At 37.1% G+C, this 12,932-nt stretch overlaps 2 protein-coding genes across 39 annotated transcripts in view; one reads left to right on the forward strand and one right to left on the reverse strand.

Annotated features, from left to right (window-relative positions):
- Positions 1–12,932, forward strand: part of LOC125868829 (mannosyl-oligosaccharide glucosidase GCS1-like) — a 206,422-nt gene that overhangs the window by 79,469 nt on the left and 114,021 nt on the right. The gene's annotated exons all lie outside the window — the stretch shown is intronic.
- LOC125868826 (vacuolar sorting protein 3) overlaps positions 1–12,932 on the reverse strand; it is a 206,237-nt gene that overhangs the window by 37,760 nt on the left and 155,545 nt on the right. Inside the window, exon 13 of one of the 37 annotated variants that reach the window (XM_049549393.1) lies at positions 10,983–10,995. The exons of the other annotated variants lie outside the window; for them this stretch is intronic. The gene's annotated coding sequence lies outside the window, so the exon portion shown is untranslated. Of the gene's footprint in view, positions 1–10,982; positions 10,996–12,932 lie in introns of those variants that run through there. 37 annotated transcript variants of the gene reach the window in all.

The following is a 12,932-nucleotide window of genomic DNA, read 5'->3' on the forward strand; positions in this document are numbered from 1 at the left end:
GGAGACGGGGGTGAGCACACGGCGTTTTGTACTATTTCAGTCTCCATCTGTATATATAGACTTGTCTTTTTCCTTTCGAGACAGTCCAGTCTCTGTTGTCCGGTTTTAGGACTTGTACTCATTTTGTAGTAGCTCTGTACTAGTGACTTCCAGGTTCTGGGAGGGATCTTTATTTGTATATATGTTTTTGGTTTGTGTCCGCCTGTTTATATTGTTATTTGCCTACTCTTGTTTAATTTTTACCCTTAGACCCATTACTTGTTGTTCCGGGTTACGGGTTGGCTTACCTGCTGGCGGGTTATAGTAGGTGCCATCATGACTTGTTAAATCGGGTCGTGACAATATTGGAAAATGTCAGGGATAGAACTAGCCCCAAAAAGTAAAATTTTTATAGCTAGATGTAAAAACTTATATGTTTTAACAACAAAATATAAAATAACAGCAAAAAATAAAATAAATAAAATAAAAATAGAAAATCCTTTTGAAAGGATAGTTAGAGTCATAGATAATAATGATTATAGTTATAATGAAATTAATATAGAAGAAGATTTAGAAATAGTAAAAGAAAGACTAAGTACATCAAAAAGAATAAACAATGAAATACCCCAAATATCATAAAAAATGAGTATCTGAAGAAGAATAGATAAAACCCCACAAAAATCAATGGAAGAAGAAATAAAACCACATCTTTACTACATAACGGGAATAATGGAACAACGAAAATATTTAATATTAATAAATACAGGACTAGAAGAAAACTATATTACAAGAGAATTAGTGACGGAAGATGAAATAATAACTACTGAACAATTATGCCCCGAACTACCAAAAGCTTTAATGTATACCAAAGAAACTACAGAAAAGGAAATAATCATTGGAGGCGTACCAATAGTAATAAAATTTAAAATATATCAAGGAGATGAAAATATCACTGTAGGAATAAAATGGCTAGAACAAGTAAAATCATATAATCTAGAAGACAAACAGTTAATAATAAATTATGAAAATAAAAAAGTAATAATAAAAAGGACTTTAGTATGATAAAAATATGAAAATATATATACTTGCAAAGATAATAATAGAGGGATATTACAACAGATATTATACACCAATGATAGATTCGGGAGCAGAAACTAATATATGTAAATACAATTGTTACCAGGAGATAAGTGGAAAAAAAATTAAAAACACCAATATTAGTAACAAGATTTAATAATGAAGGAAGCATGATCACATATAATGCAAAAATTATAAAAATACAAATATGGGATAAGATATTAACTATAGAAGAAATATATAACTTTGAATTAACCACAAAAGATATGCTATTAAGAATGTCATTTTTAGAAAAATTATACTCACATATAATAACAAAAACACACTGGTGGTTCACAACACCGTGTAAACAAAAAATAGGAGCAAAAAGAGTAAATAACAAAAATCGAAAAACAACAGAATGGATAAAAGGAAGTGACAAAATTACACAAAAATTAGAAAATATAAAAGAATAAGACCCTAAAATAGAATTAATTATATTCTCTATAGATAAAGTAAAAATAATCCAAGATAAGTTAGAATTATTATATAGTAAGGATCCTTTACAAGGATGGGAGAAAAACATAAAACAAAAGTAAAAATTGAGCTAATTGATAATAATAGTATAATAACCCAAAAACCATTAAAGTATAATTTTAATGATTTAACCGAATTTAAGATACATATAAATGAATTACTAGAAAAATGATATATACAAGAAAGCAATTGTAAGCACACAAGCCCGACGTTTATCGTAAATAAACATAGTGAACTTTTGAAACTTGTGATCTAGAACAAGCCATAGAAAGAGTGCATCACTCAAGATAATCTTAGAAAGAGGAACATATAAACTATCATAGATACTATGCGGTGTGCCTACAAGATAGACAATCTATCAACCATCTTTTCCTTCATTGTAATTTGGCAACAATTTTTTTTTTTTGATAAAGGTAACATTTGTATATCAATCATCAGCTCAAAGCTAGTATCAAAAATTTACATCATATCCTCCCTCCACACGTGTGTCAGCCTAAACAAAAGATAAAGAAAAGAACGAAGAAAAAAGAGAACTATCCCTAGATCCTCCTTTCACCTTTATAAGGACCCTAGAATGTCTACAATAGCCGCAGGGTCATCTATATACTCTGAACTACACCAATAGCAAAAAGTGAAAATGCAGTTCATTTTAATCTTGTGTAGAGGGCTGGTCTTGTTATCAAAATTCCTTGAATTCCTTTCTTTCCATATGGTCCACCAAATAACAGCTGAGACAATTTTCCATCTACTCTTGTCTGTGCTGCCACTGCCCTCCATATTCCAGCTTTCTAGAGCCTGTCATGTTCTCCCTGGAACAGTCCAACTTATACCTTTGAAGCTAGTAAACAGATATTTGGAGCATGTTCCTTTCTATTTTTGGATTCAATAGGGTCATGGCACTGAAAACCAAATATGTCTTTCTCTCCTGGTGTTTATGGAGAGTTGATAAACCCATCAAGAAAATCTGGCTGATGATATATGCTAATATCTTTTGGTGTACGTCACAACTCCAAACCACACTCTTAAATCTAGATGTCTACTTAATTTGTTTAGTTGGAATAGTCTTAGCATTGTAAATAGCTCTAACCAGTTCTAAGAGTTTTGTTAGCTTCCTGAACCTAGTATAGTTGTTCTATATGTACTAGAGCTGACATATATCTCTCCTTGTAACTTTTGTATTTTTCTGCATCTTCTTGATGCTATCAATGAAATCTTTTACTTCATCCAAAAAAGCACTTTTGTATTTTTCTGCATCTTCTTGATGCTATCAATGAAATCTTTTACTTCATCCAAAAGAGCATGCCATCAACATTTGTGTAGCTCTAAATTATCTTATTAAGGGTAAAACATGAAATTTAAAGTTAAATTATTTCTCATTCTAGAAATATAATTCTTTTTGGACAAACTAAAAGTTAAGTGCGTCCCATAAAATGGAACAAAGCTAGCTATCTACTTTTTTCTGTAACGAAAAAATTCCCAAGGACCAATGATGCAAAGTTCAAAACTCGATGGATAATGGTCTGCCCCCTATCCTCACTTAAATGCAAGGCTTTTGGAAGTGCAAGTTGTTAGGTTCTCTTATATTCTCTTTTACTCGGATGGATGCCCCAACCCGATTTGATATATTTGAAACTAAAAGATACGACACAATTTAGCATCGGTGACTTTACTCCACCTCTTTGATTTTTAAGCAATTTTAAAATAGTTGCTCCTATTCCGACAAGATCAGGAAATCTTTTATCTAGCCTGGAGTCGAGCTTGTGTAGCTGGTCTTTTGTAAGCCTATACTAGAGATGAATAACTACATTCAATCCTTTTAGATATAACTTGGCTGGGAACTAAAGATGTGATGGGAAGGACATGAAGTGTCTTATTATTCATTCCACAGTTCGATTTATTAAGCAATTTTGTATGCTAGAAAGACTCAAAGTTAGAATTTAGAAAGTAAGCATTTGCTTGGTCTAATAGTGAATTAAATATAGTTCAAACTTTCCCCACGTCTCTGGTTCAGCACGTGGTGTGTGAAATGCTGGTTTTGGTGCATGGCACAAGTTAGATCCCACTGACTGAAGTCGGTCTAGTATTAAGTTAGAGCAGGATAGAGGGGCAAGCCCATACTCCTTCCAAGCTCCAATCCTGAGAGAACAATTGGAATTGGGCCAGCTAAACCCCAAGGAATTTCTTGGTATCTCACACAAACATAATATTCTCGAAAAACTTTTACTTTTCAAATTAAGCAAATCTATCAAAAAATTCTAATTCACATGGTCAAAAACACGTCACTACTTGCACCAAGCCGCGCGCATGAGCTACTGTTTTCTTATAGGGATACACAACATTTTGGCACAATTCATGCAAGGGTAACTTGCATTTATTTGTGCTTAAATTTTTTGGCAAGATTTGCAACTTCGATTGTTGATTCTTTTTTTTTTGGGGGGGGGGGGGATTTATGATTGAACTTTATGTCAAAAGAAAGCCCAAATTTGCAAGAAAGTCTTCTGCCACATTGGTGCACTAATACAACGTAAATACATGTAGGCATATGTATATTTGACAACCAAGAAATCCCGAGGACACGAGTGGACGGTTTGAAACTCTGTTTAAGAGGTGGCTATCCTTTTCCACTTAAATATCAGGCTTCTGTCTAAGGGAAGGCTCAAACTGTGGCATGTAACTATTTGTTATACATGATTTCTTGAGAACAAGAAGAGCATAAGAAATAAGAATTGTAAAGAAGAGGCTCGATGCACTTGCATAACTGTAACAGTTAGTATTCTGCATATTTAGCCAGAACACTTGAATGACCTTGTCAAGTCGGAGTCGGATAGATATGTTTTTCAAAAATAATGGTAAAGGTAGAAAAGACTTAAATATTTCATGTTAGAATAGAATAGGTATACACAATCCTACACAGAATATGAATAGTTTATAGTCTCCTATTTGGTAAGGAACTGTATCATAGTGTCTATAAATAGGGTTCTCTATGTAATAATTAAAACACAATTCAATAATATTCTTTTCATATATTTCTCACATGGTATCAGAGCAATAGTGAGAGAAAAAAAGGAGAAGCATTTTTTGTCCTTTTTTTCGGTAAACTAAGTGGCTGTTCGGGTAATTAATTTTTCGTCATTGTTTTTCGAAAATCAACATCACCACTAGGTGTGAAAATCTTCGACGAGAAAAGCCCAGTCAACCTTACCGGCAACAACTTCCACACACGCCCTCACGTATCGGCGGAAAAAATTCTCCGGCGAGCTTGTCAGGTCCACGTGCCGATGTGTGGAGTATTTTTCAGCCACTTTTTCGACTTTTTTCTTTTTCCAGTGGGGTTGCCTCTTCATTCCAAGGTTGCCCATATATTTTTTTTCCTGATTCTGACCAATATTTGGCGATCAGATCTACTTTTTCGGCAACAACCCTATTCTCCAGATTCCAAAAAAAAAAAACATATTCTAATTTCACAACTTGATACTTTTGGCACCAAAAATATAGGAATTGGAAGTTCAAGCCCTATGATCACTTCAAAACCGTTAATGGGAAGCTCAAACTATTTAGCTTGGGCTTCCTCAGTTGAGTTGTGGTGCAAGGGTCAAGGTGTCCAAGATCACTTAACGAGCATTGCTTGTGTGGTAGATGAAAAAGCAAAGGCTAGTGGGGAAGATGCAAAAGCCAAAGCACAATTGGAGAAGGTTGATGCTCAATTATGTAGTCTCCTATGGCGATCTATTGATTCCAAGTTGATGTCTTTGTTCCGTCCATTCCAATCATGTTATTCAGTTTGGGAAAAGGCTCGTGCTTTATACACTAATGGCATATCTCGATTCTATGATGTGATATCTCGTATGACCAACTTAAAGAAACAAGAATCAAATATGTCCACCTACTTGGGACAAGTACAGGCAGTCATGAAGGAATTTGAATCATTGATGCCAGTCACTACGGACGTGCAAAACAACAAGACCACAGACATACATAGTTTCTAGTTCTTACACTTGCTGGACTTCCTACTGACCATGATTCAGTGCGTGATCAGATTTTAGCTAGCCCTACAATTCCTTCCATTGATGAATTATTCTCTCGCCTACTTTGTCTTACCATGCCTCCCAGCCACAAAGCAGTTTCATCACCTACCATTGACTCATCTGCACTCGCATCTCAAACAATAGAAAAACAAGCATATCAATCTATGGAGAATCGACGAGGAGGAGGTTGTCTTGGAAAACCTCGATCCAAGTGTAGTTATTGTCACAAGTCTGGACACACTCGTGACATATGCCATAATTTGCATGGTCTACCACCCAGTTATGATCCTGTTGTTGTAAAGGAATATAATGAGTTCCTTCGTAATCGTGCAAGTAAGCAAACATCTCCACAAGAAGCATTTGGTGCTCCACCTGATTGACCATCCCATAATGCTCATATTGCTCAATCAGAATATGATGAGTTCCTTCATTATCAAGCAAGTAAGCAAACGTCTCCACAATTAGCTTTGGTTGTTCAACATGATGTTGTTGTTGCGGGTAATTCTTTTACTTGTGTTTCACAGTCTAATACTCATGAATCATGGACTTGGGCGCTTCTGATCATATTTCTGGTAACAAATCACTTATGTCACATTTTGTTTATTCACAATTTCTTCCTGCTATTACTTTGGCCAATGGGATCCAAACAAAACCAAAAGGGGTTGGAAAAGCCACGCCCCTATCTTCTGTCACTCTATACTCCATTCTTTATGTCCCTGGTTCCCCTTATAATCTGGCATCAGTTAGTCATTTGACACGTGCACTACATTGTAGCATAACCTATTTTGCTGATTCTTTTCTTCTGCAGGACTGCAGTACGGGACAGATGATTGGCACAAGACATGAATCACAAGGACTTTACTATCTTACCTCTTCAAATTCCTTCACAGCATGCACTGTTACAAATCCTCCGGACATCATTCTCAAACGTTTGGGACATTCGAGTTTATCGAAACTGCAATAGATGGTGCCTAGTTCATCTAAATTAGATTGTGAGTCATGTCAACTTGGGAAACACACTCGTGCCACATTTTCATGTGGTCCTGAGGGTCGTTCAGAGTCTATTTTTTCATTAGTTCATTAAGATATTTGGGGTCCTAGTAGAGTTAGTTCCACCTTAGGATTTCGTTATTTTGTTACTTTCATTGATGATTATTCGAGATGCACTTGGGTTTTCTTGATGAAAGATCATTCTGAGTTATTTTCTATATTCAAAAGTTTCTTTGCTGAATTACAAAATCAGTTTGGTGTTTCTATTTGTACTTTTCGTAATGATAATGCCTTAGAATACTTATCATCCCAGTTTCAGGAGTTTATGTCTCACCAAGGAATTATTCACCAAACATTTTGTCCAACACTCCCACCAAAATGGTGTAGCAGAAAGAAAGAATAGGCATCTCATTGAGACTGCTCGCACTCTCTTCATTGAATCCCATGTTCCGCTGCATTTTGGGGGGGATGCAGTCCTTTCATCTTGTTATTTAATTAATAGAATGCCCTCATCTTCTATTCAGAATCAGGTTCCACATTCCATACTATATCCTCAGTCACATCTCTATTTTATCCTTCCTCATGTATTTGGGAGCACGTGTTTTGTTTATAACTTAGCCCCAGGAAAAGATAAATTAGCCCCTCGTGCTCTTAAATGTGTCTTTTTTGGTTACTCTCGAGTTCAAAAAGGATATCTTTGCTATTCACATGATCTCCGCCGATATCTTATGTCTGCTGATGTAACATTCTTTGAATCTAAACCTTACTACATATCTTCTGATCATCCTGATGTCTCTGAGGTCTTACCCATACCTCAAGTCTTGCTTGTACCGACTTTTGAGGGACCTACGATTACTTCTCCATCTTCAGTTGTAGTGCCACCACTCATAACTTATCATCGGCGTCCACGTCCAGCAATAGTCTCAAATGATTCATGTCATACGTCGGATCCTGCTCCCACTGTGGCCTTGCCTCCTGCTTGCCAATCGATTACAATTCAAAAAGGTATACGATCTACTCGAAATACTAATCCACACTATACTTTCTTGAGTTACCATCGTTTATCTTCACCCTATTATTCCTTTGTATGATCTTTGTCCTCTATTTCCATCCCTAAGGCTACAGGAGAAGCACTTTCTCATTCTGGATGGAGGCAGGCTATGATTGATGAGATGTCTGCTTTACATTCGAGTGGTACTTGGGAGCTTGTCCCTCCTTTCTATAGGTAAGTGTACTGTTGGTTGTCGTTGGGTTTATGCGGTCAAAATTGGTTCAGATGGTCAAGTCGATCGGCTTAAGGCTCCCCTTGTGGCCAAATGGTATACTCAGATATTTGGGCTAGATTATAGTGACACTTTCGCTCCTGTGGCCAAAATAGCATATGTCCGTCTTTTTCTATCTATGGTTGTTGTTCGTCATTGGTCTCTTCATCAGTTGGACATTAAGAATGCTTTTCTGCATGGTGATCTCGAGGAAGAAGTTTATATGGAGCAACCACCTGGTTTTGTTGCTCAGGGGGAGTCTAGTAGCCTTGTATGTCGATTGTGTCGGTCACTCTATGGTCTGAAACAGTCTCCTCAAGCTTGGTTTGGGAAGTTCAGCACAGTAATTTAGGAGTTTGGTATGACTCGTAGTAGAGTTGATCACTCTGTGTTTTATCGACATTCAGCACCAAATCTGTGTATTTATTTGGTTGTTTACGTTGATGATATTGTTATCACAGGCAATGATCAAGTTGGTATTGCTAATTTGAAGCAGTATCTCTTTTAGCATTTCCAAACTAAAGACCTCGGTAGACTGAAGTATTTTCTAGGTATTGAGGTTGCTCAGTCTAGATTAGGTATTGTTATTTCTCAACGCAAGTATGCTTTAGACATTCTTGAGGAGACAGGAATGATGGGATGTAAACCCATTGACACTCCTATGGATCCGAATGTTAAACTCCTTCCAGGACAGGGGAGCAACTCAGTAATCCTGAAAGGTATAGACGATTGGTTGGAAAGTTGAATTATCTCTTGGTGACTAGACCATACATCTCTTTTCCTGTGAGTGTTGTAAGTTAGTTTACGACTTCTCCTTGTGATAGTCATTGGGATGCAATTGTTCATATTCTGCGATATATAAAGTTAGCCCCTGGTAAAGGACTACTCATCGAGGATCAAGGCCATGAACATATCACCGGATATACAGACGCTGATTGGGCAGGATCACCCTTTGATAGACGTTCTACATCCGGATATTGTGTTTTAGTAGGAGGTAATTTGGTGTCATGGAAGAGTAAGAAACAAAGTGTGGTTGCTTGATGTAGTGCGGAAGCAGAATATCGAGCAATGGCTGTAGCAACTTGTGAGCTAGTTTGGATCAACAGTTGCTTGGAGAGCAGAAGTTTGGAGAAACCGGTCATATGGAACTTGTGTGTGATAATCAAGCGGCCCTTCATATCGCATCAAATCCAGTGTTTCATGAGAGGACTAAGCACATTGAGATTGATTCTCACTTTGTCAAAGAAAAGATACTCTCATGAGATATTGTTACCAAATTTGTGAAGTCAAATGATCAACTTACAGATATCTTTACCAAGTCCCTCACCGGTCCTCGTATTAATTACATTTGTAATAAGCTAGGTACATATAATTTGTATGCACCAGCTTGAGGGGGAGTGTTAGAATAGCATAGGTATACACAATCCTACACAGAATAGGAATAGTTTATAGTCTCCTATTTGGTAAGGAATTGTATTTTAGTGTCTATAAATAGGGTTCTCTATGTAATAATTAAAACACAATTCAATAATATTCTTTTCATATATTTCTCACAACATAGATATCGCATATAACATCAGATGATGTATTCATCTCAAGTTGAATAATCTTAGGCTATAAACAACACCCAAACATTTTAATGACGCAAAGATTTTCAAACAACACAATTTCTGACAAGGAGTCAACCTCAAATTGCATTACAGTTTGAAGAGAAGGGTATATTTAGATGGCTATTTGACAACTGTTGAACCATTGAAAGGAAACATCCTTACAAGAGTTGCATGAGTTTAAAGTACACCCAGTACTTTCTAAGAGTCATTTTTGCAGATGGATACGCAATTTGAACATCACTAAATACCATATAAGACGTACCTGGTGGGAGTAGATCTGTTCTTTTCTCCGATACAAGTACTTGTACAGCTAACAGCTGGTCGATGTCTGCAATCTAAAACGGAAACTAATAAACTTAATTAGCAGGCTGAAAGCAGAAAGCACCCTGAAAAAACATAAAAGAATTATCATACCCATCCTAGATGTTGCAGTACTAACTCCGGATCAGATGATGACTCAAGAATTTTTGAAGTCTCCATTACAGCAGTCTCTTGATCAGAGGAAATACCATTTATGGTATCTTGTAAGTGGTTTGCACCATGTGAATCATTCAAGTAGCTTGATGAATAATTTCGAGCCAGCACACGCCAGATTGAAAGAGACTTTGAGCTCATCCCTTTACTGGCGTACAGAAAAGCAAGTGCCCGCAAATGCCCAGATTCACTCAGCAATGATTCCAACTCCTCCTGCACTGTCCATTTAAGTTTTATGGCTATCCTTCAAAGAAGATGCCAGATCCCAACTTTATGATTAAACTATTTATAGCAGCTAGAGCAACTACAACACCTAAAGATCTGCATACAAACATTTCTTTACCTTATCCAAGAGAAACCTTTCAATAAGTATGCTGGCATCATAGCATTCCTGAAGTTTGCGAAACAAATAAGTGTTTGAAATGCACCCGAGGGTGACACCTAGCGATCTTAAAACCATGAGAAATCAGGGTTCAATCCCAGCAGCAGAAAAAGCACTAGCTGATTTCTTCAAGGGAGATACGAGATCTCAACTTTAAGATTTTACTGTTTACTAGCAGAGACAACTACTACAGCACCTAAAGGACATACACACACATTCCTACATCAAGGAAAAACAGCCAGTTTGTGTAAATTGGATGTTGAGAAGGACTATGATCATGTGAAATGGAAGTTTCAGGATTTCATAATGTTGAAGGTGGATTTTGTGCTAGATGGAGGAAGTCAGTTAAACATTGAATGTCTACAGCTAGGTACTCATTATTGGTGAATGGCAACCATGTGGATGTTTCAGCAGTTAGAGAGCCCTGAGGCAGGGGACCTATTATCCCCCATGTTGTTCATCTTAGTTATGGAGGAATGGGATAGAATGATGGGTAGAGCTGTGATGGGTAGATAGTTGCAGGGTTACACTGCAGGAGTTGGGGGCATAGTACCGACAGAGTTTCGCATCTATTGTTGGCGGAAAACACTCTGGTACTAAGTCATGAGGATAAAACTCGGTTAGAATACTTGAGACATGTCTTAACAGGCTTTTAGGTGGTGTCAGGCCTCAAGATCAATCTCAAAAGTGAGAAATTATACTAGTTGGTAAGGGGGGATATTCCATTGCTAGCACAAGTTCTCCACTGCAAGGATGGAGCTTTCTCACTACCTATCTTGGTTTGGCACTTGGTGATTAAAACAAGGATCAAGCAGTATGAAAACTCAGTAACTCAGAGGATAGAAACGAGGCTCACAAGATGGCAGGAGAAATATTTTATGGAAAAGGGGAAAGGAAGTTCTTACTAAGAGTACATTATCAAGCATCCCAATATATTTCAATTTTCATGTCTTTGTTTCACGCTCTAGCTAGAATAGTGCCACAGGGAAGTTGGAACGAGTCCAAAGAAGTTTTCTCAAGACTTGACAGTGAGACAAAGAAGCTTTACTTGGTGTGATGGGAGACTGTCATAACTCCTAAATGCTGGGTGGTTTCGCAGTCAAAGACCTAGGGGTTTACAAATTAGGATTTATTAGGTAAATGGTTGTGGAGATTTGGAAATGAGGAACATACTTTTTGGAGAGAGGCTATGTGCTCGTACACTCCAAAAATGTTGTTGTACCCGTATCGGATCCTCCAAAAGTATATGCACTACTTTTGGAAGATCCGACACGTATATGGAGGCATTTGGAAGAGTCCAAGCAACATAGAAGATAGGTAATAGGGAAAAATACAGGGTCTTGGAATAGGGGTGGCGGACAAAAACTGTTACTATGCCTTATGGATGTGGTTGGTGGAGGAACATGTTCAAGAGTTAGAAGAGTTCATTTGCAATATTTCGAGTGAAGAGAGTGAGCTTTTAGGGATATAGGTGGCGTGGGGATAATATTTCGAGAACTACATACCCATACATTTATAGAATTTTATATCAAAAGAAGATGACAGTCCAACGAGTCGGGAGCCTATGAGGTGGAGAAGGTTTTTTGAATTTGAGGTTTAGGAGAAATCTTCAAGGTTGAGAGGTAGGAGAGTTTCCAGGACTAGTCGCTTTGCTTCACAAACAATGTTGAACACATGATAGCGAAAGGTGAGAAATAGGGGTGGGGAACAATGGGTCTTTTATGTAAAGTCTTATTATGAGATGTTTTTAAAGAGGGAAAATGTTGTCTTCCCATATCAATCAATTCGGATGCCTAAGATACCACGTAAGGTATATTCTTTCACTTGGTTAGCAGCTATGAAGCGGAAAAAGGTTACTTATGTTGATTGGTGCTTTATGTGCAAAGATTAGGGTAAAGATGCCAATTATCTTATTCTACATTGCCAAGTACCATCGAGGCTACAGTGGGAATCTTGAGATGGTTTAGAGAAGAGTGGGTAATCCTAGGCCATTCGAAATTTCAACGGGAAGTGTGATAGATGGGGAGAAGGCACAGGGTGTGGAATGTTGCTCCACTTGCACTTATGTGAATCGTATGGAGATAATAAAATATAAAAGCTTGTGAGGGTGTTGAGATAAATTTTGTACAATTGAGGAGTAGCCTATTATCCTAGCAACTTTTTCCCGTCACCCATGAAGTTTTGTAATGTTTGGTGATAGGGTGCATTTAGTACAAAACCATATCTTTTAGTTTCTCTTTTTGTTTTTTGATCACTCCTTGAAATGAGCGTTTTGGCCCAATTGTTGAGAATTATGTTACCTTATCAATATATCTACATATCTACATCAACTTATACTAAGGCCAATAACTTTACCTTAAACAAAAAAGAGACCTGCTACCACTAGAATCATTCCTATAGTTTGCGTAACAAATAAGTGATGGGCGACCTAGGGTAAGGCTACAATCAGTTAAGTGTGTAAAAACTTAAAACCATGAGAAATTAAGGTCCAAAGCAGAGAGAAAAAAGTTGTAGGTAATTTCTTCTTATCTGCCCAAGTGTTAAAGCCTTGCTGGGCAAAGTTACCCAATACATGTGCTGGTGGGAGATTGCATGCAATATTATCAAAGCGAAAAAA

Source organism: Solanum stenotomum, chromosome 6, assembly GCF_019186545.1.
Source record: "Solanum stenotomum isolate F172 chromosome 6, ASM1918654v1, whole genome shotgun sequence".
Lineage (NCBI taxonomy): Eukaryota > Viridiplantae > Streptophyta > Magnoliopsida > Solanales > Solanaceae > Solanum > Solanum stenotomum.